This window comes from Mixophyes fleayi, chromosome 1 (genome assembly GCF_038048845.1).
Source record: "Mixophyes fleayi isolate aMixFle1 chromosome 1, aMixFle1.hap1, whole genome shotgun sequence".
Classification (NCBI taxonomy): domain Eukaryota; kingdom Metazoa; phylum Chordata; class Amphibia; order Anura; family Limnodynastidae; genus Mixophyes; species Mixophyes fleayi.
Window position 1 is genome coordinate 188,890,469 of NC_134402.1, and position 5,445 is coordinate 188,895,913.

At 37.1% G+C, this 5,445-nt stretch overlaps 1 long non-coding RNA gene across 1 annotated transcript; it reads left to right on the forward strand.

Annotated features, from left to right (window-relative positions):
• Nucleotides 1-227: 227 nt before the first annotated feature.
• LOC142106845 (uncharacterized) lies at nucleotides 228-2,314 on the forward strand. The gene is made up of 3 exons (XR_012679798.1): nucleotides 228-313; nucleotides 1,221-1,370; nucleotides 1,817-2,314. It is a non-coding gene; the product is annotated as an uncharacterized LOC142106845 (long non-coding RNA).
• Nucleotides 2,315-5,445: the final 3,131 nt, after the last annotated feature.

Genomic DNA, 5,445 nt, shown 5'->3' on the forward strand with positions numbered 1-5,445 from the left:
TAGAGAGATATTGCAAGACAATCGTTAGACGGGATAGAGGTACCTCTTAGTGGTATAAAAACATATTTGCCAACTTCTACTTTTTTATCTCTGGGAGCTCCAGGATGGAGGGGGTGTGGTGGGAGGGTGGAAGAAGGCAGGTTACTGTCAATCCTGTCACTTTTGACCCTGCCCCCTGAGATGAAATAAACATTTTGTTGCAGGGGGCGAGGCCAAAATGACATAATTCCTCTGTGAATCGCATCATTGAGGCTCACATATGGGAGAATTACCTGCTCTCCCTGGAGTCTACCGGACGTTTTAGGAGAGTCAAGTATGTATAAAAGTAGTGAAGCCTGTGTAATTTGTGTATTAAATATTAGTGGGTATTGTTCTCAAGTTACCCTTAACCATTGTTTAAGCCAAAGAGATTTTTGATCTAAAAAGCCTACAAAAACTTTAGAAGTCCATGCTTCACTAATAAATGTGCCGGTGGGGCTTCTAAAGACCAGCCTGGTGTAGTAATATTTCCTTTGTGTGTGACTATGGTCCTAAGTAGGGGGGTGCATTCCAGAGTGGAACGCACGCCACCACCGTATTGGACCAACTACCTCTTTGTGCACTGTTTACTACCGCCGATTCATCCCATCACCGATAACCAACAAGAGGACTTTAACATCATTACCAATTGCAAGTATTCTGGTGGACAGTGCGCCCAGCTCCTTCAATATTTACCATATATTAAATACAGACTATTTTTATTCTTTTTCCGGTTTTTCATCTTCTTTTTTATTTTTATTTTTCTTGGCATGCACAGGGAATTTTAATGTGGATTTTCATTTAATCTTTATCCCAAGATACTACTTAAGGGAAACTTTGAACTTTATATTTTCATTTATGATCCTTTATTGTCCATATGTAACTATTGCATCCTTGTGTTTTTTGCACTCTATGCTGACAAATTTGTTGTTCCAATGTCCTATACCCATTGCGACATTTATATTTTCTATTTTAGATTAAAATTATATCTTTAATTCCATTTACCTTATTTTCAATGGATATTTGTTTTTACATTCATCTGCTTTCATTGTCCGTATATATTTAGATATCTATCATTAATTTTCATATCTTCATTTATTGTGCTACTCTGTCCATAATTTGCCATTTGGTATCCCCTTTATTTCACCAACACTTTGAGCCATTTATCTGTGTTTAGTGCTGTTGTTTTTTCTTTTACTCAGGTAATGTAGCTAAGAGACGACAGATGTGGATGATAGAGGAGTTTCTGAAAACTGCTTGACTACTCAAATTAACCTTCCAAAAGACGAATTGGCTATGTACCGATATTGCTCCAGATGAAATTAAACAAGTTGTGAAGGACCAGAATGCTGGTAAGGCCTAGGCCCTGATGGCATTTTGCCTGCTTATTATAAAATATTAGCCAATATTCTGCTCTCATTTCTCTGCACCTCTTCTTTTTTTTTTTTTTTTTTTTATTGGTACAACACAAATACAAATACAAGCATTGTACAAATCAAGATAGTTTTTTCAATACAGAATATTGATGACATAACATACCTTTCGTGTTATAAATTTTAATTTATATATTTTTTTTGTAACCATCTTCATGTGTTACCATTTATTATGTGTACTCAACAAATTTTAAAAATAAATAGGGATGGAGAGGGAAGTAATTGAAAGCTTTACTGAAAATGCACCATTTAAGGCGGGGGATTGAACCTAATTCTGCACCTCTTTTAATGCCATTCTCAATTGGCACAAATGGTTATCCATATCTAAGATACTAGGAAAAATTGCTATATTATTCTTTCTGTAGACACGGAGAATGCTTTTGGGTTGGGTACGCTTTACCGATGTCTACTACTCTGAAATGGAGAAGGCCTACAAAGAAAATCCGAAATTATGAAAAACCGATTGGAAAAGAAACAGACTTGCCTTCAACCCAACTCTGGAGATCTACGATGGGAGCATGATGCTGACAGCAAGTGATTTCGATTGGAGAAGTATTCAGCAGTGCAGGTTGATGTCATCACGAAGTCTGTCAATAGAAATTTAAAGTGGCAATGTCGGGTTAAGTGTTTTAAACACTTAACCTTAGGGGTCCCCACATATATTTTTTTTTACCACGCTGCTATGCTTTTTGCTGCTTTATTAAAACTTTTCCAGCTCACTTGTATCTAGATCCGCAATTGTATAAATTGTCTGGCAGACCGTATTTACTGGGGCAGTAGCTAAAATCAAAGGGTTATGTGCACTCATGCATGTTGTTAAATAGGATCATTTCAGCAAAATAAATATATAATACATATCTGAATATTCTGCATTAAATAAATTATATATTTTTTAAAAAAATAGTCAGTCTTAATAAAATGTTATTAACAAGTGGTGTATTGTATTGTATTTATTTTTGTTCATGCTATTTATGTGATTTAAGCTATTCTGTTGTTAGAGTGTCACCATGTGGCTTGTTTGGAGAACTACCACTAACTGCTAGAATGGGTTGTGAGTTGTTACAGGTTTATTTGTGAGATTGCTACTAACAAATTGATTAAATTATATATATATAAATATATTGGCATGACACAGGACTGATGGTAGTGATCACCTTTCCTTCTCTGGACAAGCAGTTTTCCAGATGCCCCAAACAATCTGAAATGGGATTCATCAGAGAAAATGATTTTACCCCTGTTCTCAGCAATCTAATCCCTGTACCTTTTGCAGAATATCAGTCTGTCCCTGATGTTTTTTCCTGGAGAGAAGTGGCATCTTTGCTGGCCTTCTTGGCACCAGGCTACCCTCCAAAAGTCTTCGCCTCAATGTGCGTGCAGATGCACTCACACCTGCCTGCTGCCATTCCTGAGCAAGCTCTGCAATGGTGGGATCACTCACAATTTTGACTAAGAACACAGCCATGACTAAAGAATGGTACCAAAACATCCTGCATTTCCCATTATTTCAGTTGCAGCAAAAATACTAATCAAATACCAATTATCAGGCAATTATGAATTCCCTGAGACAGCCATTCATAACTCTCAATTCCCTTGATGACATCATAACTCACCTGTAGCCTTGATTCCCTTAGTCTGTCAGCTAATACTGCAAAAGGATGTGTATTTCACTGACAGATTTCTATAATAAGCTACTCTCAACATGTAAGCCTTTTTACTCCCTTGATTACTTGTGAAAGCAACTTGTGCTAAAGTTTGTGACACCATACCCTTCTAAAGTGGCTGCACTCCATGTTTAGAAGACCTAGACAAAGCTTAAACCTACAGCCACTGCTCCACATTACATTCTTCCCAAAACGCATAATTGATTTTTAAAAATAATTGGACAGTGAGGGCAGATAGTTAATGATCAAGGTCTGAATACAATCCAAACACCTAGTTAAGGTCAAGCTGACCAATAATTGATAAACAGAGTAATTCAGGTAACCTGTTGCTTGGACTTAAAGCCAAGGGACAGACTGACTTGAATGTGTGACATGAGCAAGCATGTACCCAAAGTCATGAGCTAGAGCTAGACTTGTGTATTGTTAATGATAACCTAAACACAAGTGTATTGATATAGAAAAGACTGAGTTCCAACCTGCGCTCATTCTATTAGCAGCTCTACTAATCTAAAACAGGGATACACACTTCCCAAATTGAATCACCAATAATTTAAGTAAATGTTCAATAGCTGGATGTGAAGGCTTGTGCATATGAGAATCCCACTACCAAGATCTATCACCTGAAAGATGCAACATTGTGAACTTCCTAGCATTTGCAATGATATGTATCGAACTTAACATCTGTGTAATCTGGTAGGAATCAATTTAATCTCATTTTGCCCAATAAATCCTTTTGTATTTTTGGATTATCTTTTTATTTTGTTTTAAAAGGTTTTAATTAAAGGCATATTTTTCAGATGGTATCACACCAGCTATTACTTTATATTTTTCACATATATACCGATATGAATGTACCAGCTCATCATAACAAGGATCTCTAAAGAATGTGTTTACAATGCTCTTATTGACATTGAAAGCTTGTGAGTACAATCACAAGAGGGTGTGGTGAGGGCAAAAGATATCACAATATTGGAAGGAATATATTCACATTTATATACAAGGCACATATTGATTATCTTTTTCGTAAGTGCACTTCCTAAGGGGATGTCACCAAAAATTGATCTTCATGGGACAATCTACTATCAATAGTATGATTTTCATATAAAATCATTTATTTGTGTTCACATGTAAACCATAGTTGCCAACATCGGCAGCTTGTGTCCCGGGAGGTCCAGGGGGCAGGTGAGTGTGTGGGGGGCGGGGCTCGAAGAATCGTGCTGTTCCCCTGCCCCCAATGCTGTCACCACCCTTTTTGACCAATAAAACTAGGGGGCAAGGCCACAATGACGCGTCCATGACACCGGTAAATCCCGCCCCCTCCATTTACTTTTCCACAGCCAGTCGGGAATCGGGAGAATTGCCCTCTCTGCCGGGAGTCAGGGAGACTGACCCAGATTTCGGGAGTCTCCCGGATATTCTGGGAGAGTTGGCAAGTAAGATATAAACAGTGTCACACTATGTTTGTGTTTGTATTTTTGTTTTTATACATGGTTTATTGCACTGGAAATTAAAATATTATGTAGTAATTCAACACTTCTTATTGAAGAAGAAATCAGACCTTTACCTATCGTATAAGTATTTTTTTTCAGTTATTTTAACATTATATATGTATTTAACACTATTAATGCTTGAACATTTACTTACTTAAATTCTTGGCTAAACACAAGTGTGTTTAGAGAGGCAAGTGAGTAGACAGATGCAAAGAAAAAGTATGTCATGTAATAATATTATTTTATTATTGTTGTGAGCTTTACTAAATGTTGTGTACAGGAACCATGACTGCAAAAGCAGCAAGAGATTATTCTTTTTATATTGCTCATCACTTTTTGTCATGTACTGTTCATTTATTTGTCCACTGAGTATTACTGCCATGTGTATAGACTGGGAAATTTCAGTTATTATTATTATTACATTGCTAATCTTCAGACAAAAACTAGGACATCTGACACTTAACCTGTTCATTTTACTTTCCTGATGCATTGTTGTTTATACAAAAAGACAGGAAATTATGGAGGACTGACATTTCAATGAGAATTTTTTAGTCATGCATTCAATAATGATAGCAATATTAAAACGGATGGCTTGTAAAGGCAAACTTGCCTTTACAAGCCATCGATCCATTAAATTTTAGCTGCGAAGGCTCCGATCGCCCGCGAGTTGAAAAAAACGGGGTATGATACATTTACCCCCTGGAGTACCAGAGGTTAGCCAAGCCTGCACTAGACTCAGAACATTTGACAGACTGTCCTACCTGTTGTTGTCACTTTTACTACCTGTGGCTGCTGGTTTCTTTAGTTGCGGCTTGTCTGGATCCTGGAATGTTGAGGGCTCTA